Source organism: Mobula hypostoma, chromosome 3 (genome assembly GCF_963921235.1).
Source record: "Mobula hypostoma chromosome 3, sMobHyp1.1, whole genome shotgun sequence".
Lineage (NCBI taxonomy): Eukaryota > Metazoa > Chordata > Chondrichthyes > Myliobatiformes > Myliobatidae > Mobula > Mobula hypostoma.
In genome coordinates this window covers 222,791,131-222,802,848 of record NC_086099.1, presented here as the reverse complement: position 1 = coordinate 222,802,848, position 11,718 = coordinate 222,791,131, and the positions used below count along the sequence as shown (strand labels likewise).

Genomic DNA, 11,718 nt, shown 5'->3' with positions numbered 1-11,718 from the left:
CTGATCCCCTAGTAGGCTCAACAACAAACTGCTCTAAAAAGCTATCTCTTCAGCATTCAACAAACTCACTCTCTTGAGATCCATTACCAGCCTGATTTTTCCAATCGACCTGCATGTTGAAATCTCCCATGACTACCTTAACATTGCCCTTTTGATACACCTTTTCTATTTCCTGTTGTAATTTGTGATCCACCTCCTAGCCACTGTTGGGAGGCCTGTATATAACTGTCATCAGGGTCCTTTTACCCTTGTAGTTTCTGAACTCAACCCACAAGGATTCAACATCTCCTGATCCTATGTCACATCTTCCTACTGATTGGATGCCATTCTTTACCAGCAGAACCATGCCACCCCCTCTGCCTACCTTCCTATCCCTCTGATGCAACGTGTAACCCTGGACATTCAGCTCCCAACTACAACCATCCTTCAGCCACGATTCAGTGATGGCCACAACATCATTCCTGACAATCTGTAATAGTGCAACAAGATCATCCACCTTATATCTTGTACTCTGTGCATTGAGATAGAACACGTTGAGTATTGTATTTGCTACCCTTTTTAATTCTGCATCCCTCATGCACGGATACTCACCCTGCTGGCTGAAATTTTATCCAATTACCTGCCTGACAGTCTGACTGCATTCTATCTTTGCTTTTTTACCATCCATCCCATCCTGAGTCCCTTCCCTCCAGTTCCCACTCCCCTGCCAAATTAGATTAAACCCTCCCCAACAGCTCTAACAAACCTGCCCACAAGAGTATTGGTCTCCCTCTGATTCAGGTGCAACCCACCACTTTTGAACGGGTCATACCTCCTCCAAAAAAAGATCCCAATGATCCAAGAAACTGAGGCTCTGCCCCCTGCACCAGCACCTCAGCGACATGTTAATTTGCCAAATCATTCTATTTCTACCCTCACTGGCACGTGGCACAGGCAGCAATCCAGAAAATACTACCCTGGAGGTCCTGCTTCTCAGCTTTCTACCTAGCTCTCTAAATTCTCTCTTTAGGACCTCACCGCTTTTCCTTCCTATGTCATTGGTGCCAATATGTACCAAGACGTCTGGCTGCTCTCTCTCCCTCTCTCTCCAAAGGCTCACCTTCTGTGCTGTGTCACTCTCCAATGCCTTGTGTACAAGAGGGAGCAGGTAAGCAGGTTTACAGCTAATTACTGTAAAGCAATAATCATTTTCCTTACCCTTTGAAATTAGAAATTCAAAATAAATTTATTATCAATCTACATATACTTTACCATATACAACCCATAGATTTACTTTCTTGTGGGCATTCACAGTAACTACAAAGAAACTCAACAGAATCCATGAAAGAATCCACCCTCCAGAACAGACAAAAACAGTGTGCAAAAGACAACAATCTGCAATAAAAATAAACGATAATAATAATAAATAAATAAGCAATAAATATTGAGAACATAAGATGAAGGGCCCATATGTTGTGGGAAGAGTTCATTTATGGAGCGAGTGAAGTTATCCCCTCTGGTTCCAGAGTACAATGGTTGAGGGGTAATAGCTATTCCTGAACCTGGTGGTGTGAGTCCTGAGGCTCCTGTACCACCTTCCTGATGGCAGCAGCGTGAAGAGGGCACGACCTGGATTTTGGGGATCGCTGATTGTGGATGCTGCTTTCCTGCGATAGGGCTCCGTGTAGATGTTCTCAATGGTGATGAAGGCTTTACCTGTGATGGACTGGGCCATATCCATTACTTTTTGTAGGCTTTTCCGTACCAGGCTATAATGCAACCAGTCAATATACTCTCTACCACACATCTACAGAAGTTTGTCCACATGTTGGATCTTTACAAACTTCTAAGAAAGTAGAAGTGTTTCTGTGCTTTCTTCATAATGGCACTACATGCTAAACCAGGACAAATCCTCTGAAATAGTAACACTGAGGAATTTAAAGTTGCTGACCCTCTTCACCTCTGATCCTCCAATGAGGACTGGCTCATGGGCTCCAGTTTCCTTCTCCTGAAGTCAATAATCAGCTCCTTGGTCTTGCAGACATTGAGTGAGAGGTTGTTGTTGTGGTACCACTCTGCCAGATTTTCAATCTCCCTCCTATTTGTTGATTCATCACCACCTTTGATTCAGCCAACGCCAGCGGTGTCATCAGCAATTTTAAATATGGTATTGAAGTTGTGCTTAGCCTCACAGACATAAGTGTAAAGTGGGCAGATCAGGGGCTAAGCACGCAGCCTTGTGGGGCACCTGTGCTGATGGAGATTGTGGAGGAGATACCGCCAGTCTGAACTGACTGGGGTCTGCAAGTGAGGATTTTGAGGATCCAGTTGCACAGGGAGGTATTGAGGCTGAGTTCTTGAAGCTTATTGATTAGTTTTGAGGGGATGATGGTATTGAATGCCGAGCTGTAGTCAATGAAGAGCATCCTGATGTAGGCACCTTTGCTGTCCAGATGTTCCAGGGTTGAGTGAAGAGCCAGTGAGATGGCATCTGCTGTGGACCTGATGTTTCGGTTGGCTCATTGGAGCAGATTCAAGACGCTTCTCAGACAGGAGTTGATATGTTTCACCACCAATTTCTCAGAACATTTCATCACCGTGGATGTAAGTGCTACTGGATGATAGTCACTGAGGGAGGTTACCACGTTCTTCCTGGCTCTGGTATAATTGATGCCTGTTTGAAGCAGGTGCCAAAGCAAGAGGTTACAGCGATCAGTGAACACTCCAGCCAGTTGATCAGCACGCGTCTTTAGAACTTGGACAGGTACCCCGTCTGGGCCAGATTCTTTCCCTGCATTCACTTTGCTGAAAGATGCTCCCACGTCGGCCTCAGCAACTGAAATCATGGAGTCATCTGGGGCTGTGGAAGTTTGTGAAGGTGCCTCCAAGTTCAGATGGTCAAAGTGATCATAAAAAGCATCGAGCTTATCAGGGAGCGAGGCCTTGTTGTCACCTGCGTCACTTTGTAGGGGGGAATGGCATTCAAGCCCTGCCACTGCTGTCGAGCATCCTTCAGTTATTCAAGTTTAGCCCGAAATTGCCACTTCGTATATGAGATGGCTTTATGGAGATCTTACCTGGACCTCTTGCATTTACCTTGGTTTCCAGACCTGAATGCCTCCGATCTGGCCCTCAACAGATTGCGGATCTTATGGTTCATCCAGGGATTCTGGTTGGGGAAGACCGAGTGATTTTGTGGGGACACTCTCATCTACAACTGTTTTAATAAAGTCCATAGTACATTCATTCAGGTCCTCTGATGAGGCCTTGAACTCATTCCTCAATTCACCAACTGAAGCAATCTTGTACCTCCTCAGCCTCCCACGATCACCTTTTTGTTGTCCTTATCTCTGGAACCTTGCTCTTTAGCCTCCTGCCTGTATAAATGGTGCCAATAAAAAGTATTCACTCCTCCTCCTCCAGAAGTTTTCATATTTTCTTGAATCACAGTGGATTTAATTTGGCTTTTTTGACACTGATCAACAGAAAAAGAGATAGTTGTTATGTGAATGAAGTCACCGGAGAAAATTACTGGTAGATATAAAACAGCTTCTTTATTGGAAAAAACAAGGTACAGCAGGCATTGTGTGGAGACGCTTTCGGTCAAAAGGTCTGCTGGCCCAATGTGGGCTCGATATTTTATGTGCCAAACATCAAAGGACAATTCCATATCTACAACGTATGGACAATGCTTTCTTTGAAACTGCATACAACCTTCACAGCTCCTGATTCACATCCCCACCGCAGACATCCAAATGAATTTTAATCAGCATTGACTGGTTGCCTTTAGGAACCCATTGCTCAGAGCTGTACTCCAAATGAAATGCCCAGTACATTTTGAGATGTGAGGACTGGTAGCCAGAGTCAATTGCTGAAGGTATATATCCTAAAGCCAAAAATCACTCTAACAGGGACTAGTGAGAGAGACTACCAAGAGACCTATGACAGCTCTGGAGGAGATACAATCTTCAGTCACTGAGATGGGAGAGACTGCGTATACAACAACTGTTGCCCGGGTGCTTCACCAGGGGCAGCTTTATGGGAGAGTGGCAAAGAGAATGCCACTGTTGAAAAAACTCACATGAAATCTCAGCTCGAGTTTGCCAGAAGGCATGTGGGAGACTCTGAAGTCAGCTGGAACAAAGTTCTGATGTCTGATGAAACCAAATTGAGCTTTTCGGCCATCAGACTAAACACTATGTTTGGTGTAAGCCAAATACAGCATAAATCAAAACCACACCATTCCTACCATGAAGCATAATAGTGGCTCTATCATGCTGTGGGGATGCTTCACTGCAGCAGACCTTGGAAAACTTGTGAAGGTAGAGGGTAAAATGAATGCAGCAAAATACAGGGAAATCCTGCAGGAAAACCTGATGCAGTCTGCAAGAGAACTTTGTTTTGTTTTCCAGCAAGACAATAACCCCAAGCATAAAGCCAAAGATACACAGGAATGGCTTAAAGACAACAAAGTTAATGTCCTGGAGTGGCCAAGCCAGAGTCCAGACCTCAATCCAATTGAGAATTTGTGGCTGGACTTGAAAAGGCCTGTTCACTCATGATCCCCATGCAATCTGACAGAGCTTGAGCAGTTTTGTAAAGAAGAATGGGGAAAAATTACAGTGTCCAGATGTGCAAAGCTGGTAGAGACCTGTCCACACAGACTCAAGGCTGTAATTGCTGCCAAAAGTGCACCTACTAAATACTGACTTGAAGGGAGTGAGTAATTATGCAATCAATTATATTGTGTCTTATATTTGTAATTAATTTAGACTAATTTGCGGAAATTTGTTTTCACTTTGACATGAAAGTCTTTTCTGTTGATCAGTGTCCAAAAAAAAAGCCAAATTAAATCCACTGTGATTCAATGTGGTAAAACAGTCAAACATGAAAACTTCTGGGGGAGGGGGGGGAATACTTTTTATAGGCAATGTAGGTAGGAGGAGAGGACAGTCAAGTGATCAGATTTCTCGAAATGCAGTCTGGGCACGGAACAGTAGGCATTCTTTATCGTGGTACAGCAGTGGTCAAGTGTGTAGGAACCCCTGGTGCTACAGGTGATATGTTGACGATGTTTGGGCAGCGATTTCTTCAAACAAACATGATTGAAGCCCCCAACAATGGTTTGAAAGGCATCAGGGTAGCGCTGTTTCTTGTTTGCAGATGGCGTCACTCAGAACATGGAGTGTTTAACATTGACCTTTGGCTGTATGTAAACAGCAGTGAGGATCACAGAGAAAACTCTCTTGGTAATAGAACGGTTTGGCTAGTGGTGTAGTGGCTCAGCACTGGACTTTGAGGTGAGTTGTCCTGGGTTTGAACCCGGCCAGCTCCCAGCACGCTTTCCATCTGTGCTGGCTTGAGTGTCGAGCTAGCAACTCGGCCTCGCAAAATACAGACAAACGCTTAAGGAACAACAAGGTTGCCACCCGAGGTGTCACAAAGCACGGAGAGGAATAATTAATTAGAAAAGTCAGCACTTAACTGTTAGATGTTCTGGGTCAGGGAAAAGAAAGTCAGGGGAACACACATCAGCCTCAGGAAGGGGAAGTCGGGGGAACACACATCAGCCTCAGGAAGGGGAAGTCAGGGGAACACACATCAGCCTCAGGAAGGGGAAGTCGGGGGAACACACATCAGCCTCAGGAAGGGGAAGTCGGGGGAACACACATCAGTCTCAGGAAGGGGAAGTCGGGGGAACACACATCAGCCTCAGGAAGGGGAAGTCAGGGGAACACACATCAGCCTCAGGAAGGGGAAGTCAGGGGAACACACATCAGCCTCAGGAAGGGGAAGTCGGGGGAACACACATCAGTCTCAGGAAGGGGAAGTCGGGGGAACACACATCAGCCTCAGGAAGGGGAAGTCGGGGGAACACAGCTCGGACTCAGGAAGGGGAAGTCGGGGGAACACACATCAGCCTCAGGAAGGGGAAGTCAGGGGAACACACATCAGCCTCAGGAAGGGGAAGTCAGGGGAACACACATCAGCCTCAGGAAGGGGAAGTCAGGGGAACACACATCAGCCTCAGGAAGGGGAAGTCAGGGGAACACACATCAGCCTCAGGAAGGGGAAGTCGGGGGAACACACATCAGCCTCAGGAAGGGGAAGTCGGGGGAACACACATCAGCCTCAGGAAGGGGAAGTCGGGGGAACACACATCAGCCTCAGGAAGGGGAAGTCGGGGGAACACACATCAGCCTCAGGAAGGGGAAGTCGGGGGAACACACATCAGCCTCAGGAAGGGGAAGTCGGGGGAACACACATCAGCCTCAGGAAGGGGAAGTCGGGGGAACACACATCAGCCTCAGGAAGGGGAAGTCGGGGGAACACACATCAGCCTCAGGAAGGGGAAGTCGGGGGAACACACATCAGCCTCAGGAAGGGGAAGTCGGGGGAACACACATCAGCCTCAGGAAGGGGAAGTCGGGGGAACACACATCAGCCTCAGGAAGGGGAAGTCGGGGGAACACACATCAGCCTCAGGAAGGGGAAGTCGGGGGAACACACATCAGCCTCAGGAAGGGGAAGTCGGGGGAACACACATCAGCCTCAGGAAGGGGAAGTCGGGGGAACACACATCAGCCTCAGGAAGGGGAAGTCGGGGGAACACAGCTCGGACTCAGGAAGGGGAAGTCGGGGGAACACACATCAGCCTCAGGAAGGGGAAGTCGGGGGAAACACACATCAGCCTCAGGAAGGCAGTATCCATCACTGAGGACTCTCTCCATCTGGGTCTGATGGCAGAGGGGAAGAAGCTGTTCCTGAATCGCTGAGTGTGTGTCTTCAGGCTCCTGTACCTCCTCCCTGATGGTAGCAATGAGAAGAGGGCATGATCTTAACGGCCGAAGAGGTAAGAGCCCATGGAGAGCATTCTGACTGGTATAGAGACAAGAGGCTGCAGCGGGTTGTAAACCCACCAAGCTATATCACGGGCACAAGTCTCGTCACAACCTCGGGAGGTGGCTCCTCAGGAAGGCAGTATCCATCACTGAGGACTCTCTCCATCTGGGTCATGCCCTCTGCTCCTCACTACCTGAAGACCCACACTTAACAATTTAGGAAGAGCTTCCTGCTGCCGCAAAACGACAAACTCTATGTCACGTAAATCAGTGATGATAAAGCTGATCTGATACTGGGAGAAGTACTTGAGGTAGGTACATGAACAAAATTTAACACTACTTGGACAGGTACATGGACAGGAAAGGGTTAAAAAGATTTGGGACATTTGTCACAGAGCCGTAGAATGCCACAGTGCAGAAACGGGCCTTTCAGCCCATCTAATCTGCCAAACTGTTATTCTGTCTAGTACCATTGACCTAAACCTGGACCGTACCCACCACACCACTCCCATCTGTGTACTGACCTGGGCAAATGGAATGAGATTAGATAGGAATCTCGGTTGGCTTGGACCATTTGTCCCAGAGGACCTGTTCCATGCTACATGATTGTTGATGAAGGTCAAGAGAGAGTCAACATTTGGTCTAGACCCTGGATAAGATGTAACCTGAAGACCCTGGTGCAAGATCTTAATCAGAAACTTTGATTTGACCCTCCTTCTACCTCCACAGATGCTGCCCGGGCCGCTGAGTTCTTCCAGTAGTTTGTGTTTCCAGCACCTGCATCAACGTTTCCTCTAATTCTTTTATCACAGCTGTGTAGACCGATCATGGCTCTGAGCAGGAAATTTTTACATGGCCTGAAAACTTCACGGTACTTTAAATGTTCTTTTCTGTAAGATGCACACCATGAATCCTTAGAATGAAAATTGAAAAATCACATACTTTTGATGTTATTTATTAATTGAAGAGTGTAATGAAATAGTGTAAAGAAAATCTTTCACGGTTTGTAAACGGTTTCTTGTGTCTTTGTTACAAATCCATTGTCTATAAACACTGTCCAGATTAATTTCACATCCAGATGAAAGATAGATCTTAATCCTCATTAGATCACCCACGTGTTCTGCTTCTAGACTGTTTCTGGATTTACATTTGATTGGAATCATGTTCACAGTCAGCACAATAAGCTAGAAATGTTTCAACGATGACAAGAATTGACAGTTCTTCAGATCCTTCATTTCTAAACTTAGTTCAACATATCAGTGAACATCTTAATTGAACAAGTCTTAACTTACTCAGAAATGACAAATTTGAAATCGCAGCATTGCTGTGATATATTTGAGGCAACACTTTTGTCGTAGTTCATAATAATCAGAGTATTTTGTGTCAGTTGTACAACATTCTATTTTCCAAATTCAAAATTGGTTGCCTTTACAATAGCAACAGTGTCAAAAACTTGACATTCTCTTCACTCATCATCAGGAAACCTATTATTCAAGTGATTACACACAGGTTGAATGAATCAAATAATAGACGCAGTATTGATGTCAGAACTTACAGATTTAAACTTTGTCACTCCAATAAATGGTATCGTGACTGTAACTTGTTAATTTTTGTTATGACTAAAAATAATATTCAAGCTTCAAGGTTCAAGTACATTTATTATCGAAGTATGTATAGATTATACAACCTTGAGATTCATCTGTCTACAGCTAGCCACAAAACGAGAAACCCAAAAGAACCCAATTTTAAAAAAAAAGACCAACACCCATGTGCAGAGAGAGAAAAAAACACAAATCGTGCAAACAATAAAAGGAAGCAACAACATTCAGAACAAAATTGAGTCCATAGACCCTGAGCCTGGAGAGCCAGAGTAGGCCCATAGCCTCGGTCTCAGGTCATCACACAGTAGGTGCAAATCATTGTCAAGCTCGTGGACATGAAGTGTGTATCAGTAGGAGCAGTCTCACAGCCTCAGCACTACACAGAGAGGAGTAAACATTGTGGACCAGCAAACCAAGTTGCTCTGACCCTTGCATCCGGTCCTGACACTTTGCCTTTTCAGTCTATCTGGGCCGGAGTATAAATTGTCCAAACACCAGGTGATCACCCGCACTGGGACCTTGATATGCTCTGGGCCTGGACCCTACTACAATGTTCTGGCCCATACTTGATCAGCTCGATCAATCCAACCTCGCTCCCGGTTTAGGTGGACAGACTCCTCAACTCCTCAACTCCAATTTGCTTGCTCCACATCCATCTAGTCATAGACATAGTCATACTTTATTGATCCCGGGGGAAATTGGTTTTCGTTACAGTTGCACCATAAATAATAAATAGTAATAGAACCATAAATAGTTAATAGTAATATGTAAATTATGCTAGTAAATTATGAAATAAGTCCAGGACCAGGGTGTCTGACCCTCCAAGGGAGGAGTTGTAAAGTTTGATGGCCACAGGTAGGAATGACTTCCTATGACGCTCTGTGTTACATCTCGGTGGAATGAGTCTCTGGCTGAATGTACTCCTGTGCCCAACCAGTACATTATGTAGTGGATGGGAGACATTGTCCAAGATGGCATGCAACTTGGACAGCATCCTCTTTTCAGACCCCACCGTCAGAGAGTCCAGTTCCATCCCCACAACATCACTGGCCCTACGAATGAGTTTGCTGATTCTGTTGGTGTCTGCCACCCTCAGCCTGCTGCCCCAGCACACAACAGCAAACATGATAGCACTGGCCACCACAGACTCATCCTCAGCATCGTCCGGCAGATGTTAAAGGACCTCAGTCTCCTCAGGAAATAGAGGCGGCTCTGACCCTTCTTGTAGACAGTCTCAATGTTCTTTGACCAGTCCAGTTTATTGTCAATTCGTATCCCCAGATATTTGTAATCCTCCACCATGTCCACACTGACCCCCTGGATGGAAACAGGGGTCACCAGTGTCTCTGACTCCAACTCTGTCTCGACGTGCCTTGACCTCTGTCGGATCACTTCTCCTCAAATGTGCCTTGATCTCTCTCCAGCAACACACATAAAAGTTGCTGGTGAACGCAGCAGGCCAGGCAGCATCTCTAGGAAGAGGTACAGTCGACGTTTCGGGACGAGACCGGTGAGAGTAAGAGTTCGGCATGGACTAGAAGGGCCGAGATGGCCTGTTTCCATGCTGTAATTGTTATATGGTTAAGTCTAAAAATTATAATTTGAATAAAGTAATCACAGTCATGCAATTTTACAGAATAAATTTTTTTGAAAGATTACTTATCAAAAAAGTGAGAACATAAAATTTTTCACATCAAACAAACACAAACCATAACTCACAACACAAGTAAACAATGTCAGATAGTCAAAACAACTGACAGGTGCATTGACAAAAATAAAATGTTTTGACTAGATGGTGTCGGCGTTCAGCAGGCTGGCAGTTTATTAACAATGAGCTACTGACTTCTATTCTGTGTTTATTGTTACAATTTGTGAGTGTTGTGACTTGAAACACTGACAAAATAAATATGTTGAAGCTCTAAAATGTTTCAAAGTTAAGGTTGTGGTATGTTTATTATTTAGAAAATTTATGGATTATATTCATGAACACTTAATTACAGGCTAAATTATATTAATGTTAAACAAAAGAAAATTCCCTCTGTGGGGCAACAAAGGCTATGTGCATGGGAGCATTTGAGTTACTGTGTGTTCGCACACTCACGCAGCTTAGAAGAAACGGTGGCCTGCAGTTTCCTGTGTTTATATCCAATGTTTTTTTTTGTCATCTAGCCCCTTGCCAACTCCCAGTGGATGTACTTCATTTGAAATTTGAGGAGACTTGGTATGTTCTTATCATAACTTATAGGATCTTTTTACTACAGTCACAAAAAAACAAATTTCATGACATACAGTATATCAGTGATAATAAACCTAATTCATATTCCTGAAAACACTAATGTGTTGCTAACCTTGTACATATTTGAAGTTTCACCCAAAGAAGTATTGATGCAATCACACAGAAGTGACTATACTTTTTTGTAGATTCTGACTGGTTGTATTTCTGTCTGGTGCACAGGATTGGAAACAGCTGCCCAGAGTTGTAAACTCAGTCAGATCCATCATGAGCACAATTCTCCCCACCATCGCGGACGTGTTCAAAAGGCAATGGCTCTGAAAGGACCCTTACCACCAAGGTCATGTCCTCTTCTCATTACTACCATCATGGAGGTGCTACAGGAGCCTGAGGATGCACACTCAACATTTTAGGAACAGCATCTTCCCATCCACTGTCAGATTTGGTCAGGACTGTTGATCGTGGATGCAAACGATGGATTTCATTGTATGTTTTGATGGACTTGTGACTAATAAAACTAACCTTCATCTTTATTTATGAATGTTTCACAAACGCATGAAACGCATTATTTTACTTTCTTCATTTATTCATATAGATATATATGAAAATATTTTATATTTTTCTCCATTTATTTTTAGATATATTTTTATAATTACCCATGGCTACCTTTTATGTATTGCACTGTACTGCTGCGGCAAAACAACAAATTTCACGTGATAATAAACCTGATTCCTCCCCACACTAATTTTAAAATACCCCATGCTTCACTGCTACATTTGCAGCGGTCGTGGGGAAACATCTCGGTATCCCGCTGCTATAAGCGCCCTGCAAAGGAATCCCAGGAATTTTAAACTTCGCGCCTGCCCTGACAGCGCCCACGCCATGACGTCGCCACTTTACGCCTCTCTCATTGGCCCATCGGACCCCGGGGCCGCTCGGCCCTCGGATTGGTGCGGACGCCCGTCAATCGGAAATTGTTTGGATGCTGAGCCCTCTCGGCATTCCAGCGGCGACCCGCGCTGTCAATCAAAGGCGGGCAGTTTCAAGGCGCCCCCTTTTCCGA

At 45.0% G+C, this 11,718-nt stretch overlaps 1 long non-coding RNA gene across 1 annotated transcript; it reads left to right on the top strand.

Moving 5' to 3' along the window:
* The first annotated feature begins 7,581 nt into the window (after positions 1-7,581).
* LOC134343675 (uncharacterized) lies at positions 7,582-11,100 on the top strand. Its single transcript, XR_010017316.1, has 3 exons — positions 7,582-7,692; positions 10,592-10,643; positions 10,878-11,100. It is a non-coding gene; the product is annotated as an uncharacterized LOC134343675 (long non-coding RNA).
* Positions 11,101-11,718: the final 618 nt, after the last annotated feature.